We start from the raw sequence: 18,537 nt of genomic DNA, 5'->3' as shown, positions 1-18,537 counted from the left end.
ATTTTAAATAAAGGAATTAATTTATCTTAAATTAATTGGATCTGTCCCCTCTGGTATGTGTAGAGGTAATATAAATACCGAACTTCCATTCCAATGAGCCAATGAATATGAAAAATGCTTTATCAAAACATATTGAATAGCAGTGTTATTAAAATAACGAACAAGGACTTACTGTAAAGCACAGGAAAATATACTCAGTATCTTGTAATAACTTATAATGGAAGAGAATGAAAAAAAGTATATTTACATATGTTTTGTAAAAAAGTATATATTTTATTTGTAAAAAGTACATATTTACATATGTTTGTATAGCTGAATCGGAGAAGGCAATGGCACCCCACTCCAGTACTTTTGCCTAGAAAATCCCATGGACGGAAGAGCCTGGTAGGCTGCAGTCCATGAGGTCGCTAGAGTCGGACACGACTGAGCGACTTCACTTTCACTTTTCACTTTCATGCGTTGGAGAAGGAAATGGCAACCCACTCCAGTGTTCTTGTCTGGAGAATCCCACGGATGGGGAAGCCTGGTGGGCTGCCGTCTCTGGGGTCGCACGGAGTCGGACACGACTGAAGCGACTTAGCAGCAGCAGCAGCACTATAGCTGAATAACTTTGCTGTATATCTAAAACTAAGACAACTTGTAAATCAACTATATTTCAACAAAATTTTTAAAAATAAAAAAGAAGTGAGTTGGTGTTAGTTAACATTAGCTAACATTGTTTCTCACATGTGAAGAATTTCCTAGCTTCAGTATGTGTGGTATGTGATTTAAAATTAGGTATCGTAAACCACTAGGGTAAAGGTATATGAGGCTATGAGGCTAATAGCACTCTGCTGTTTCTGGATGCAGAATCATCAGTCTTTAAGGACTAACAAATCCATAAAAGGCAGATTGAAAACAAGGACCCCAAAACACTGCAAACTGTCAAGGGCATACAATGAACTTAACAAAGCAAAATGAAATGAATGATGTATCCTTATTTTTACTTCTCCTACTGAAGAACAATCCTATATCTTTCTCTGATTGTTATTTTGCACCATTATTTGACTTGACACTTCCAATACCTCACTGATTTCCACTGGGCAAATATTAAGGGGAGACTGGCCAGGATTAAAGCTGGTCTTCTCATCTTAAACGATCATTCAGTCCGCCTTCTATTCCTCCTGTTACAGGAAAGAAGCAATTTTTTTCTTCATGTAGACTTAAAGACATAAGTAAAAAATCATGGGTCACAGATTTTTACCAGCTCTCCGAAGTTAATTTTTTTAAAAATTTTCAAATGTAAAATAACTACTTTTCTTTAAAATATGAAGTAAAACCACATCAATCTTTAAACACATTTCCATATATATATATATATATTTTTTTTTTTAACTTCTCTATTTTTTTCTGCGGACTCTGTGATGCCCGCCTGGTGTTCTTTTTTCCTTTTTTTATTAAACTTTTTATTTTGTTTTGGAGTACAGCCTATTAACAATATTGTGATAGTTTCAGGTGGACAGAAAAAGGACTCAGCAATACATATACATATATCTATTCTCCCCCAAACTCCCCTCCCATCCAGGCTGCCACATAACATTGAGCAGAGTTCCCTGTGCTATACAGTAGGTCCTTGGTGGTTATCCATTTTAAATAGAGCAGTGTGTTCATATCAATCTCAAATTTCCTAACCATCCCTTCCCCCATCCCTCCCCCACTACTTCCCACACCTCACAACTATAAATTCTTTCTCTGTGAGTCTCTTTCTGTTTTGTAAATAAGTTCATCCATATCATGTCTTTTTAAATTACACATGTAGGGGATGTCATTTGACATTTCTGCTTCTCATATTTTGAAGGAACTGGGAATCATCTTCAAATTATTTTAAATTAGTTGATGCCTAGTTTTACCTACACTATCATTCATTCACTTGTGGCTTCTTTAGCTAAATTTGAAAGATTTGCCTCTGTTTTTCATTAACTTCTTAAACTTTATTTATCTCTTCAACCTCATTGAGCTCTTTCTTTTGAATTTTGTCTTTTTTCTTTTTACTGATGAGTGAGTGCCTTTATTTTATCATATTTTATTTTTTCTTTTATTGTTTTATATGAGTATTTCTTTTGTCCAGTTTCTCACAAATTTTCAACATGTTTCATTCTGTTTGAAAAGTTTTGGCTCATTATTTTATTATTTCTTCAGTTTTTATAACTTGTAATCATCAATACTTTTTAATTCCACCTTGATTTTATTTTTTCTGTTAAGACCAGGCTTTTAGCCAGTTAAATTGTTCTCATTTTTATTGTGTTTTGGCTTGTTTATACCAGTTTAAATCAGTTTTCATCATACTAAAAAACTTTAAGTTAATCTTGTTTTGCCCACTGTTGTGTTTACTTTTAACTCTTAATTTACAACAGTAGTCAGAGAAAGTGGTCATAAGAGAGGCCTCTGGCCGTGGAACCTATGATCTAAACAATGGAGCTTATAATGGGGCAACATTACCTCCATTCTTTGGTTTGTTTTCCTTCCAGAATACAAGCTTTGTGAAAGTAGTGGCCCATATCTGTTTTGATCTTGTTGTATCTCCATTGTTGGGCTCATCAGAGATACTTAATGAAAATTTGTGAACAGTAATAATGATTCATAAGGATTACTAAGGATTATGTGAATCTATTCACAACAACAACAATTTATTAGCACTATGTATCAGACATTCTCCTGAGAACTTTCCACCCATTAACTCACTTAATCTTCACAACAACCATGAGGAAATCCTGCCCTGGTTAGTAAGTGGTAGAGTTCAAGTCTTGGACTTGAACCCTTGTACTCTATTGCTGGGTTTCTCAGGCAGCACAATGGTAAAGACTCCACCTGCCAATGGAGGAGACTCCAGAGACAAGAGTTCAAACCCTGGGTCAGGAAGATCCTCTGGAGTAGGAAATTGCAACTCACTCCAGTATTCTTGCCTGGAAAATTCCATGGACAGAGGAGACTTTGGGGCTACAGTCCATGGGGTCACAAAGAGTAGGACACGACTGAGTGACTGAGTACATACATACACACAATCTATTGCCAGCTCACAGTCCTTAAGATCACTTGCTCATCTGGCCCATCATGGGCCAACTGGTCAGTGAGAGGCAGGTACTATGGAAAAGGATACCCTTAAACAGACCTTTCTGCAGTTATACCTAAGACATAACTAAGGTATGCATCCTCTCATAAATCAATGTAGGTTAGCTCAAAAAAGAAAGAAAAGCCTGGAACTTATCTAGAAAATTCATGACAAGCTGGCAGTACTGTCATTGCCTGAGCAAACTGCTTTGAGTAGGTTCTCAACTCCTTCCTGCTCTGAGGCAGTCCTTGCAGTCTCACTCTATTAGATTATCAATTTTAAATCAAACACCGCAGGTGGGGCTGGGCTGTCCTTGATGGGCTCCTCTCAGTTTGCCAAAGATTTATGGAAGCAGTATTTTAAAGAATTGCATTTGCCCACTGAGCTAATTTTCTTCTCAGTTAGAATTCCATCATTCTTTAGCCCTAAGAGTAAAAATGGAATGAAAAACTGAATCAACTTAGAACTTTCTACATTTCTGTATGTGATATATTACCCTTCTCTAGTAGAATGACTCCCAGCTCTTATATTCAAGCTGTTCACCCAGACTTGAGATTCAAGAGTTGAGAGAAAGTTTTCATATATGCTTAATTTTATAGGGTGTTATTGGTTTATTGATTTTCTAGGGTACTGCTGGTTTAAGACTACACTATTTGAAATCCTAGCCCAATCTTACAGACGTCAAAGCTTTGAAACTGTTTGTCAATTATGCAATGATGACTCAGAAGTTGTCTGTAATTTTCTGGGGAAAAAAAAAAAAAAAAACAACACTGTGGCTTTCATATTATCTTTTAAGGCAGGTGCTTATATTTTATTATTTATAAAGTTATATATTTCTAAAATTAATATAAAAGTATCTAGCTAATGCATGGCATTGAAACAACTCATCTATTTCTCTACACTCTTTCTTGATTACAGAGCCCTTAACAAAAACATTTTTAATTAAGCCTCAATTGTTTTTTTAAATCCTGATTAGAAAATGTTGAACTAATAATACACTCTTAAATGATCAAATTTCAAAATATATGAACTTTATGCAAGAACTCTTGCTTCAAATTCAATTTCACTTCTGTCTAAACAAATCTATGAGGTTGTAATTCTCCTCATGATTATCTTCTAGGCATTGGATTTAGCAACAGACAGTAGTCAGAGGGTGTTTTAGGAAGAAGGAGGAGAAGCGGGGAGAGGGGAGGAGGAGGAAGGAGTTCTCTTTGGAAGAATGTGTTTAAGGAAAACACTTTTTCAGCACAGCTCTAATATATTGGGTGATGTCATTAGAATTTAAAAATAAAAATATTCCCTTGGCTGACACAGCATTCTACATATAGGAGGCGTATTTGTTGACTAGGGGTGTTATAACAAAATAACAGACTGGGTGTTTTAAAGAATAGAAATATATTTTCTCACAAATCTGGAGGTTTGAGGTATGAGATCAAAGGGTTAACTTTTTTTTTTTCCCTGAGCCTCTCTCTTTGGCTTGCAGATGGATGCCTTCTTACTGTGTCATCACATTGCCTTCCTCTGTGATGGAAAATCTCTGTGTCTCTTTCCCTTCTTACAAACACACATATCATATTGGATTAGGACTCCATCCTAATAGACTTTTCCCTTAATCATGGCTTAAAGTAACTCATTTCCAAATACAAATTTGGAAATGAGTTACATTACTTTCACATTCTGAGAAAGGGATGGAAATGTGGTTAAAGGATTTAACTTAACAAATTTTGCAGAGGATTTAACACAGCCAATTAAAAGGGGGCTTTTCATAAATGTTTGCTGATTCCAAGAGGTAAATGACTATCAACTGGGCATGAAAGTGATCATGAAGACTGCTATTCAACATTCTGCTGAGGTGGTGGCAAATGGAGCTTGTTAATGTTCTTCTGGCCATCTGAAGCTTCATGTCCCCCTTCAATTATTACAATAATGTTATAACTGGTGACCCAGACTCATCTGTATTTCACACTTCCACGAGACCAGTCTTTCTACAACATAATTTCAACATAACAAGACCACATTCATTGACTAACCCATGCTTCAGAGTGTGTGAACTCCACTAAAACAGGAGATACTAGAGTGAAATCTTTCCATTGTTCTCATTGCTTACCATATAAATTCCAAATTCCATAATATGATATTCAAAGTCATTCAGTATCTAGACCTTATCTACTTTTCAGTGTCCCTCCCACAAATATCCCTATTATTGTATTCATATAAGGCTATTTTTTCCTCTTCTAAACATATTTTGCACTTTACAACCACACATCCTATACTCTAGCTTTTCATCTTCTCTCTTACCTGTAAGAAACCTACACATCCTTCCATTCTAGCTTTAGATCTTTACCACTGCATGCTGTAATGAGGCTTTGGGAATCCATAAGTTGAAGGAAAAGGATAATTTAACTGTTTCTAGATTGTATGTCTGTGGGGAATGATGGAGGGCTCATTCACTGGAGACGGTAAGGCAAAAGACAGGGTTTGTTATTTTGGGGATGTTGAGTTCAGCTTTGGAAGCTCCATGGAAACATATGGATCTGATTTGTTTACTGCTGAATCTTTGGTGCCTAGAACAGTTTTCACCACACAGAAAAACTCATTTGACTGAATGAGTATATGCTTATAGACCATGGTAAGAAAGAAAATGATGCCACCTTAGAAATTATTAAGATCTAGTAAGAATCCATTTATTCCAATATAACAAAGTCCCAGAACCACAAAAAGAATAAAGCTTACTCTGGAGATTCATTATAATGAAGACTGGGTTGTAAATATTAACATAGGCTAAAATTAAGGTGATTTATTTTCTCATTATGTAAATTAAAAGAATTTTTAATATATTTTTGGTCAATTAACATAAAATAGTCAAGAATTTTGACTGAAAATTTGGAAGCCCTAAGTTTGACTGTTGATCCACTAGACTTGCAACTTTGGTTAAGTTACTAAAGAGATATCCTCAAATCTATATAAAATGCAGTCAAATAATACACCTACCCCATGTGATTACTGATTATGAAAAATCAAATAATAAACATTGAAACACATTAAAAACTGAAAATGTCATTGGATATTAAATATAGCCATGATAACCATGATAACATAGTTTTGCTGAGTAAACTCTATTGACAAATTCAAGTAGGAAACACATATTTAAAAGTATATTCATTGAGAATTTAAGAGAGATTGTTAGTTTGATAATTCAGAGATATGACTATTCACTTTGGTTTTTCTCTTTGTGATGTTAGAATTTAAGGAATTAAAAATAAATGAAATTTCTTTGAATAAGCAACTATTACCAAAATATCAACATTATTAAGCTAGTTCCTCAAGTATATTTACTCATAGCTACTTTTTCTCACACATGAGACTCCTATTTAAAACATCATACATTTTATAATATTCCCAGGGACCTACTGTAGGGTATTAATCTAATTAATGAAATTATATAAATTGCTTCTTTATATCTATCGGGCATTTTGTCATTTTTTCTGAAAGTCTAATTGTTTGAATGCTACATATTGTCATTATGGTCTTTCCAGGCTGTTAATTGTGCTGAAAATTGATTAAGGTTTGTTTCTGCACATGGTTTGAAGCTCCCATCTAATATTTATTTATTGTAAATCTGGTAAGAATTCCCCTCAAATCGATAGATTAAAATTTATATTCAGCCATCTGTTTTCAACAGAGAATAGATCAGGGGTAATTTTGCAACTGTGACTAGGTTCTACGGACATTTCCTCAATGAATTTTTCCTTCATACCTTCTTTTGCAGAACTGACAGCTGCCATTTGTGATACTCTTCATATACATGTGTGTGGCATGCAGATCTGTGTTTCTTGGGCAAGTTGCTTAAAATGCTAAGGCTCAGTTTCCTCATAAGTAGAGATAATATATATCTTAGGCAGAGATATTAACAGTGTTTGCCTCATTCAGTTCTTTGAGAGCTTAAGTGATACCATTAATAAAAAGTGCTTATTATAGTGCCTGCTACTTAGTAAATAGCTCACAAATATTTGGTATTGTTATTATTGGGATAGCTTTAACCGCAGCAAATTATGATAGTCGATAAGTGGAGACAATCTCATGCCCACAATCAGGGATTGAGTAAATTAATTATGATAACTCCAGATGACAAAAATGATATGTAGCAATTAAACGTTGTTATAGGAGAACAGGAAAATATGAATGTGCTCTAGATCCACTGAGAAGTGAAACAGTAGGCTACAAACAGTATGCTTGTAGAATATACTAGAAGACATCCACCCGAACATTACTAGTGGTTACCTTTGGATTCTTGCCTTTTATTTTTTGTCTTATTTTACTTTTGTATTTTTCTACTTTCTTCCTAGTTTTTCCTAGAGTGCTATTTATGTACTAAAGAAAACTGCTTACAAGAAATCTATAGTCCTTATCACTCAGTGTACAATACTTCCCATTATTAGGTACTCACACAGTGACTGAACTGGCTATTCATCTCACTGTTGGCTCACCACGCCAGCAGAGTGAGATTTTATAATGCATACAACCCTCCACCAAGTTCCTTACGCACAAGTACAGTGGACGCAGACCATCATCCCATTTAGGCAGCCCAGTAGGCTCTCCCGCTCAAGGGGCTGGGACTCACGAATGCCAGAAACATGCTCCCATGCTCTCCTTAGTAATTTTGTCAAGTAGGACACATTGAATTGGTCACATTTACACGTACTAATTCCAGCCTTCTTTTCCCTTGCCTGCCTCCACTGTAAAGACTGAAAAAAATTTATTCACTTCACTCGTTTTCTTTCCATTCACGGTGGAAGAGGAAGTACAATTTGGGCAATGAGATGTTTACCAATGTCTATTTTGTTGTTTCCATGGGTGGGTGGCAGTTTGTGCCTTAGGATAAGTTGACAGTTATGACTAACACATCATTTCCCTCCCACTTGCCTGAGAGTAGGTACCACTGGGCCATTGTACTTATTTTACACCATGAATGAAAGTCTAAATTGTTCCCTAAATGATGCTAGCCCTGACATTACTGAGGTACTAAATTCATACCAACAAAAACTCTCTGCTTCCAGTCTTCTCATAAAGTGAAGAAATAAACTCCTCTAGTCCTAAGCACCCACTAAGTTTTCCAATGATTGTAACCTTGAATTATCCCTAGTCAATACGTCATTTCTACGTAGTCCCACTGAGATCCAGACCCTGTTGGGTTTGCTGTTTTTTCAATTATTATTTTGTTATAATCATGTTTTTGTCTCTTTTTATTCAGATTTCCTGCACTGACTCACTTTCACTTTAAAATAGTAAACTTATCCCCCATCCCTCAAAGACTATTTCTCATTCAAAGAAGACAGAAAGAGTGTGTGTATGTGTGGGTGTGTGATTGTGTGACTGCATGTGTAATTGTGTGTTTATTCGTGTGTAGTATGTTAAGGGGAGGGGTTTTTGAAAATCACATACACTTTTTGTCAAAAGGATATGGCCAAGTAAAACTAACCTTTGTAAGGCATCATCACCTTTCAGATCTACCTCACTAGGCCTAGTTCACTTCTTTCTCCTCTTCTTTATTTTAAATTGGAGTATAATTGTTTTACAATATTGTATTGGTTTCTGTCATACAACATTGCAAATCAGTCAAAACTATATATACATCTCCTCCCTCTTGGGCTCTGCCTGGACTACCTCCCGCAACCATCATGCCCCTCTAGGTCATCACAGAGTGCCAGTCTGGGCTCCCTATGTTATATGGCAGCTTCCCACTGCTGCTGCTGCTGCTAAGTCGCTTCAGTCGTGTCTGACTCTGTGCGACCCCATAGATGGCAGCCCACCAGGCTCCCCGTCCTTGGGATTCTCCAGGCAAGAACACTGGAGTGGGTTGCCATTGCCTTTTCCAATGCATGAAAGTGAAAAGTAAAAGTGAAGTCGCTCATTCGTGTCTGACTCTTAGCGACCCCGTGGACTGCAGCCTACCAGGCTCCTCAGCCCATGGGATTTTCCAGGCAAGAGTACTGGAGTGGGTTGCCATTGCCTTCTCTGAGCTTCCCACTAGTAATCTATTTTATACATGCTAATCTATATATGTCAGTGCTACTTTCTCAATTCATCCCACTCTCTCCTTCCCCTATTGTGTCCACAACTTCTCTTCTTCCCTGCCTCCTTCAACACCACCCCAGGGTTAGGAAAGTAAGAAAAAGGATTAAATTTGACAAGAATTGTGACCATAATCCAGGTCTCAAAGAAGAACTGAAGCAGAACAAATCTAAAGAAAATTTCAGGAGAAAGTGTTTTCCTTCTTTTTTCCCACTCCCATATTCTAACTTCTCTCTAGTCCTTTCCTTTAGAAGTTTAGGGATCTAAGAGTAGCCTCTGGTTTACTAAAACTTGGAGTATCTTACCCCAGTTATTGATATCCATGGTGTAACTCTTTATTCCAATATAATTATCTCTTCTGATCTGATCTCTCCAATAAAACTCCCCTCCTCCTCTATTAGAGAAGCCGTCTGATGACACTGAAGACACAGTTGTTCTAGTTCTTGTTTTGAGCCCCTGCCTGGCTCAGACTCTTCTGAATGTGACATAGTTCCCAGGGGAAGCCTTTGGCCTCCTTTCTAAGAAAAGCTTTGCCTCCTACTTTAGCTGAGACTTTGGTTTTTTTCCTAGAAAATGAAATCATAGCTGTCTGAATCTTTTGATATCCTGAGAACCTCACAATGAAGACTTCTACTCGAAAAGAAAAAACGAGCTACAGTGCAAACTGTATTTCTAATTTGAGACAATCATATCAGATTCATTAGGAGAAAAACTTAGACTTCTTGTAGCAGGAGTTTTCTGTCAGTTTCTCACAGGGCTACCCTTTCCTCTGGTTAAACAAAGAAATGGCTTGTTTGATTATGAAAATGACAAATTATTCTTGTTTATGAAAATGACCTTATTTTATGACTAAGTTTGCGGTAGAGCACAATAATCATTATGAATATTATTAAACAAGTGTCCAATACTTGTTAAATCAGTAAAACAGGTTTACTTATTTTACATACTTATATAATGTCCTTTACTGTAATATGCATTTTGATTACTTACTCTGTGCCTTAACTCTGCATGTTTTCAGTTTCCATGGTTCATCATTCAAGAGCCATGTACTTTGGCTTAAAATTTTGATAGACTACAGGGAACATTAACAAAATATGAGCAGAAATAGGTTTACTTTATTTTACTATTCCTGCTGCTTTGAGGTGGGATTAATTAGTTTTAAAAGATTATGCATGAAGGAGAGGAGGGTGGGTAATAGTTCATAACTTGAGTGTTTTCAGCTCCCATGACTCATTGTAAAGGTTAAGGGCAGTGAGGTTGAATCACATTGTTGTTCCATCCACCTGACATTTTAATGACCTGGGCTGGCAGTGATTAACTGAGGCTTTGCTCCTAAGACTTTTCTTTTTCTCTATTAAAAATAAATCAGTGTAGAAATGGCCTTCATATATTGCATTCACAGCCTTCTTTGACTTACAAAATAAATTCTAACCTTTTTTTTACTTTCAACTATTTATAAACAAGTTTATAAGCCTATCAAACAGATTTGTGAATGACTCTATTATCACCCCAGTTGCAGAAGCCAGAAAATCAGGAATCTTATAGAGGACTTTTGCCTTCAATTAATTGTCCAGGTAGACAGACACCAGATTGAATTTCTGAAGTGATAATCTGATCACATTCCAATCCAGATCACAATGCATCAATGCCTGCTTAGTACTCCTCTGCTTGATAACAAGCTCTTTCCTAGTTTCACCACCTGGTTACTTACTAAATCTCATCTTCTCCCACACCCTTGCCCAGACTGCTGCTGCTACTGCTGCTAAGTCACTTCAGTCGTCTGACTCTGTGTGAGCCCATAGACTGCTGCCCATCAGGCTCCCCTATCCCTGGGATTCTCTAGGCAAGGACACTGGAGTGGGTTGCCATTTCCTTCTCCAATGCATGAAAGTGAAAAGTGAAAGGGAAGTCACTCAGTTGTGTCTGACTCTTAGTGACCCCATGGACTGCAGCCTACCAGGCTCCTCCGTCCATGGGATTTTCCAGGCAAGAATACTGGAGTGGGGTGCCATTGCCTTCTCTGCTTGCCCAGACTAGGGCTTTCTTAATCTGGTACTATGGTTACAAGAAGGCAGATTATTTCATATTGGTGGCAGGGGGTGGGAGGAGGGGTGCAATTAGAGTCACTTCTCTGACTATCCTCCAGGTTAAGTCCTACATATATTTCAAAGTGAAAGAAAGTTAAAGTGAAGTCACTCAGTCATGTCCGACTCTTTGCGACCCTGTGGACTGTAGCCTACCAGGTTCCTCCGTCCATGGGATTTTCCAGGCACGAGTACTGGAGTAGGTTGCCATTTCCTTCTCCAGGGGGTATTCCGGACCCAGGAATCAAACCCAGGTCTCCCACATTGTAGGCAGACACTTTACTGTCTGATCTACCAGGGAAGTCACATATATTTCAAAACTCAGATTAAAGTATAACTTTAATCTGAAGTAAACTATCTCTGTATTTTCAGATGACATTATCTCACAGAAAAAATCTGAAGGAATTCACCCAAAAACACAGTTAATAAATGAGATCAGCAAGGTCATAGTATATGAGATCAAGATACAAAATTCAATTCTATTTCTCTAAAGTAGATATGAACAAGTCAAAAGGAAATTAGGAGAACAATTTCATTTACAGACTCAAAAAGAGTATCATGATTAGAAATAAATTTAACAAAAGAAGAAATTTTTACACTAGAAACTATGAAATGTTGAAAGAAATTTAAAAATACCAAAATAAATGAAATATTACCCATGTTTATGGATTACAAAACTATTTTTCAAGATAGTAATAACTCCAAATTGATTAGCAGATTCAATATAATCCTTATCAAAATCCCAAACAAAGAAGATTTTGTTTTAGGTATTGACAGGTTAATTATAAAATACAAATGGAAATATGAGGGACTCAGAAGCCCTGATAAAAATCTTGAAAAATGAGAACAAACTTGGAAGCCTCACGTTTCTTGATTCAAAACTTCAAAGTTATATAAATCAAGGCTGTGTGGTATTGGCCTGAAGACAGGCATTTAGAAGAGTCCAGAAATAAACCTACACAGTTATTTATGTTAGGTATAGCTTTTTGTTTTGTTTGTTTTTTAACAAGGATGCCAAGACAATTTAATGGGAAAAGAATCAGATCAGATCAGATCAGTCGCTCAGTCGTGTCCGACTCTGCGACGCCATGAATCGCAGCACGCCAGGCCTCCCCGTCCATCACCAACTCCCGGAGTTCACCCAGACTCACGTCCATCGAGTCAGTGATGCCATCCAGCCATCTCATTCTCTGTCGTCCGCTTAATATGTAAAAGATTGGATATTCATATATAAAAGAATGAATTTGGGCCCATAACGCATATCATAAGTAAAAATTAACTCAAGATAGGTCCAAAACTTAAATGTCAGAGCTATAATGATGAAATTCTTACAAGAAAATATAGCTGTAAATCTTCCTGACCTTGAATTAGGTTTCTTATATATAAAACTTAAGCATAGGCAATCAAAGAAAAAATAAATTGAACACCATCAAAACTAAAAACTTTTTTGAAGGATATCATCAAGAAAAAACAGCCCTCAGAATAAAAGAATCTTTTTTCAAATCATGTATCTGGTAAGGATCTACTATCCAGAATGTATAAAAAACTCTTATATCTTAACAATAACAATCTTAAGATAACCAGATTTTAAAATGGGAAAGAGATTTTGATAGAAATTTGTGCAAAGAAGATATACAAATGGCCAATAAGCATGTGAAAAAGATGTTTAAATCATTAGCTATTAGGGAAATATAAATAAAAACCATAATGAGATACCATTTTATGGATATTGCTGCTGCTGCTGCTGCTAAGTCGCTTCAGTCGTGTCCGACTCTGTTCGACCCCATAGACGGCAGCCCACCAGGCTTTCCCGTCCCTGGGATTCTCCAGGCAAGAACCTTGGAGTGGGTTGCCATTTCCTTCTCCAATGCATGAAAATGAAAAGTGAAAGTGAAGTCGCTCAGTCATGTCCGACTCTTAGCGACTCCATGGACTGTAGCCCACCAGGCTCCTCCATCCATGGGATTTTCCAGGCAAGAGTACTGGAGTGGGGTGCCATTGCCTTCTCCGTTTATGGATATTAGGATGGCTATAATCTAAAAGGTGGACAATAATGATTGTTGGAGAAGATGTAGAGATATTTGAACACTTATTTCTGATGGCAGGAATATAAAGCAGTGGAGCCACTTTGAAAAATGGTTTAGAAGTTCCTCAAAAATTAAACATAAAGTTATCCTACTGGCCAGCCATTCCAATCCTAGGTATATACCCAAAAGAGTTGAAAATATGCTTACAGAAAAACTTAGACAGAAACGTTCAAAGCAGCACTGTTCATAACTGACTAAAAGTGGAAACAATAAAAATATCAACAGCTAAATGGGTAAACAAAAGGTGATATATTCATTCAATGGAATATAACTCAGCCGAAAGAAAGAATGAAAGAGTAATACCTGCTACAACATGAATGGATCTTGAAGACATCATACCGTGTGGAAGAAGTCAGACACAAATGTCACATGTTACATGAATCTTCTTATATGAAATGTCTTGAATAGACAAATCCATGAAGATAAGAAGTAGATTAGTAGCTAACAGGAGTCAAGGGGAAGAGAGAATGAGGTGTGAGTATTAATGGGTGATGGGTTTCATTTGAGGATGATGAAAATGTCCCAGAATTAGCTGGTGGTGATGATTGCACAACCTGGTTTATATACTAAAACTCACTGAATTATATATTTTTAAATGGTGGAATTTATGATAGGGAAATTATATCTCGATTAAAATAGAAACTCAGTTTAGCTACTTTTGCTATGCAAATCTACCTAACCTGTAAGTCCAATTCCTGCAATCTTTTCCCAACTAAACCAGGGCAGTTTGCAATTATAGGCAATCATGTGTAGTGGTTAAACAGGTAGGGAGCTGCCCCACGCCCAAGACCAGGGGCGGCGGCTGGGAAGAGCAATCCCATGTCCAAGGAGTGGTGGCTGCACAGGCGCTGGAGGGCCTAGAGGAGTTATTCCATATTCAAGGTCGGGAGGGTAGTGGTGAGGAGATACCCCTTGTCCAAGGTAAGGAGCAGTGGCTGCGCTTTGCTGGAGCAGCCGTGAAGAGATAGCCCACATCCAAGGTAAGAGAAACCCAAGTAAGATGGTAGGTGTTGCAAGAGGGCATCAGAGGGCAGACACACTGAAACTGTAATCACAGAAAACTAGTCAATCTAATCACACCAGGACCACAGCCTTGTCTAACTCAATGAAACTAAGCCATGCCCTATGGGACCACCCAAGACAGGAAGGCATGGTGGAGAGGTCTGACAGAATGTGGTCCACTGGAGAGGGGAATGGCAGACCACTTCAGTATTCTTGCCTTGAGAACCCCATGAACAGTATGAAAAGGCAAAATGATAGGATACTGAAAGAAGAAATCCCCAGGTCAGTAGGGGCCCAATATGCTACTGGAGATCAGTGGAGAAATAACTCCAGAAAGAATGAAGGGATGAAGCCAAAGCAAAAACAATACCCACTTGTGGATGTGACTGGTGATAGAAGCAAGGTCCGATGCTGTAAAGAGCAATATTGCATAGGAACCTGGAATGTTAGGTCCATGAATCAAGGCAAATTGGAAGTGGTCAAACAGGAGATAGCAAGAGTGTACGTTGACATTCTAGGAATCAGTGAACTAAAATGGACTGGAATGGGTGAATTTAACTCAGATGACCATTATATCTACTACTGTTGGCAGGAATCCCTTAGAAGAAATGGAGTAGACATCATGGTCAACAAAAGAGTCTGAAATGCAGTATTTGGATGCAATCTCAAAAATGAAAGAATGATCTCTGTTCGTTTCCAAGGCAAAACATTCAATTATCACAGTTATCCAGGTCTATGCCCCAACCAGTAACGCTGAAGAAGCTGAAGTTGAACAGTTCTATGAAGACCTACAAGACTTTTTAGAACTAACACCCAAAAAAGATGTCCTTTTCATTATAGGGGACTGGAATGCAAAAGTAGGAAGTCAAGAAACACCTGGAATAACAGGCAAATTTGGCCTTGGAATACAGAATGAAGCAGGGCAAAGACTGATAGAGTTTTGCCAAGAAAATGCGCTGGTCATAGCAAACACCCTCTTCCAACAACACAAGAGAAGACTCTACACATGGACATCACCAGATGGTCAACACTGAAATCAGATTGATTGTATTCTTTGCAGCCAAAGATGGAGAAGCTCTACACAGTCAACAAAAACAAGACCAGGAGCTGACTGTGTCTCAGATCATGAACTCCTTATTGCCAAATTCAGACTGAAATTGAAGAAAGTAGGGAAAACCACTAGACCATTCAGGTATGACCTAAATCAAATCCCTTATGATTATACAGTAGAAGTGAGAAACAGATTTAAGGGACTATATCTGATAGATAAAGTGCCTGATGAACTATGGATGGAGGTTCATGACATTGTACAGGAGACAGGGATCAAGACCATCCCCATGGAAAAGAAATGCAAAAAAGCAAAATGGCTGTCTGGAGAGGCCTTACAAATAGCTGTGAAAAGAAGAGAAGTGAAAAGCAAAGGAGAGAAGGAAAGATATAAACATCTGAATGCAGAGTTCCAAAGAATAGCAAGGAGAAATAAGAAAGCCTTCCTCAGTGATCAATGCAAAGAAACAGAGGAAAACAACAGAATGGGAAAGACTAGAGATCTCTTCAAGAAAATTAGAGATACCAAGGGAACATTTCATGCAAAGATGGGCTCGATAAAGGACAGAAATGGTATGGACCTAACAGAAGCAGAAGATATTAAGAAGAGGTGGCAGGAATACACAGAAGAACTGTACAAAAAAGATCTTCATGACCCAGATAATCATGATGGTGTGATCACTGACCTAGAGCCAGACACATCCTGGAATGTGAAGTCAAGTGGGCCTTAGGAAGCATCACTATGAACAAAGCTAGTGGAGGGGATGGAATTCCAGTGAATCTATTTCAAATCCTGAAAGATGATGCTGTGAAAGTGCTGCACTCAATATGCCAGGAAATTTGGAAAACTCAGCAGTGGCCATAGCACTGGCAAATGTCAGTTTTCATTGCAATCCCAAAGAAAGGCAATGCCAAAGAATGCTCAAACTACTGCACAATTACACTCATCTCACACGCTAGTAAAGTAATGCTCAAAATTCTCCAAGCCAGGCTTCAGCAACACCTGAACCGTGAACTTCCTGATGTTCAAGCTGGTTTTAAAAAAGGCAGAGGAACCAGACACCAAATTGCCAACATCTGCTGGATCATCGAAAAAGCAAGAGAGTTCCAGAAAAACATCTATTTCTGCTTTATTGACTATGCCAAAGCCTTTGACTGTGTGGATCACAATAAACTGTGGAAAATTCTGAAAGAGATGGGAATACCAGACCACCTGACCTGCCTCTTGAGAAATTTGTATGCAGGTCAGGAAGCAACAGTTAGAACTGGACATGGAACAACAGACTGGTTCCAAATAGGAAAAGGAGTTCGTCAAGGCTGTATATTGTCACCCTGCTTATGTAACTTCTATGCAGAGTACATCATGAGAAACGCTGGACTGGAAGAAACACAAGCTGGAATCAAGATTGCTGGGAGAAATATCAATCACCTCAGATATGCAGATGCAGATATGCAGATAACACCACCATTATGGCAGAAAGTGAAGAGGAACTAAAAAGCCTCTTGATGAAAGTGAAAGAGGAGAGTGAAAAAGTTGGCTTAAAGATCAACATTCAGAAAATGAAGATCATGGCATCTGATCCCATCACTTCATGGCAAATAGATGGGGAAACAGTGGAAACAGTGTCAGACTTTATTTTGGGGGGCTCCAAAATCACTGCAGATGGTCACTGCATCCATGAAATTAAAAGACGCTTACTCCTTGGAAAGAAAGTTATGACCAACCTAGATAGCATATTGAAAAGCAGAGATATTACTTTGCCAACAAAGGTCCGTCTGGTCAAGGCTATGGTTTTTCCAGTGGTCATGTATGGACGTGAGAGTTGGACTGTGAAGAAATCTGAGTGCCAAAGAATTGATGCTTTTGAACTGTGGTGCTGGTGAAGACTCTTGAGAGTCCCTTGGACTGCAAGGAGATCCAACCAGTCCATTCTGAAGGAGATCAGCCCTGGGATTTCTTTGGAAGGAATGATGCTAAAGCTGAAACTCCAGTACTTTGGCCACCTCATGTGAAGAGTTGACTCATTGCAAAAGACTCTGATGCTGGGAAGGATTGGGGACAGGAGGAGAAGGGGACGACAGAGGATGAGATGGCTGGATGGCATCACTGACTCGATGGACGTGAGTTTCAGTGAACTCCGGGAGTTGGTGATGGACAGGGAGGCCTGGTATGCTTCGATTCATGGGGTCACAAAGAGTCGGATACGACTGAGTGACTGAACTGAACTGAACTGATAGAGATAGTGCCTTTCTTAAAATTCCTCTCTAATTTTATGATTCTGGGCAAGTTGCTTAATCTCCCTGGGCCTCAATTTCCTCATATGCAAAATATTGATATTAATACACCTAGTTCACAGGGTTTGATGAGGATCATCTGATTTAATATTGCAAAACACTTGGAGAAGTACCAAGCATTCAGTCATTCAATATGTACTCAATAAATTAAGTATTAATATTAAGGCAATTGTTATATATCTATTATTATTATTTAGCTTCCATTATTGCTGTTATTGTTATTATTAATATATGCTGAATGGCAGGTTGGAAACCTCATTCGAAAAACTCTGAGTCCATAGACAAGGTGGGCTCCATCTTTCCTCTCTGTGAACTAGAAGCATTAAAAACACACATAGTGATGTGCTACAAATAATTTTTGCTACACAAAAGGTTTCCCCCATTACTAAGTTAATGGTAGTAGGCAAGGACTGTGTATCCTGCCCGTGGCAATCCCTGTGGGAAGGGGTTCATTTGTTAAGCATCAGGGCCTCAAAACATTGCTGGTGCATTTGCAATGAACACAGTCTTTCTAAAGAATGCCTTAGTCATATGTATCACAGTTTTAAGTACATATACCCTTTGACACAGTGTTACTATTCCATTTTTAGGAATGTACTCAAGGAAACAACTGGATGAATATAAAAAGCCTAACTCATAGCAGTCCTAAAATATTGGTTGATGAACTCTGAGTTTATGACTATACAGTTAATATCCTTTGTTATTTTAATATGGAGAATTATACTGATTGATCTTCAAATGTTAAACCAAGCTTGCATACCAGAAATTAACCCCATTGATCATGCTGTATTATCCTTTTTACATAAAACTGCATTCAACTTGCTAATATTCTCTTAAGGATTTGTATACCTGTGTTCATGAG

General features: G+C 37.8%; 1 protein-coding gene across 3 annotated transcripts in view; it reads right to left on the bottom strand.

The window, feature by feature from the left end:
• KCNIP4 (potassium voltage-gated channel interacting protein 4) overlaps positions 1-18,537 on the bottom strand; it is a 1,317,771-nt gene that overhangs the window by 156,303 nt on the left and 1,142,931 nt on the right. The gene's annotated exons all lie outside the window — the stretch shown is intronic.

Source organism: Bos grunniens, chromosome 6 (genome assembly GCF_055505025.1).
Source record: "Bos grunniens cultivar Pamir isolate PY7600 chromosome 6, Bosgru_T2T1.0, whole genome shotgun sequence".
NCBI lineage: Eukaryota > Metazoa > Chordata > Mammalia > Artiodactyla > Bovidae > Bos > Bos grunniens.
This window is presented reverse-complemented; position numbering and strand designations above follow the sequence as displayed.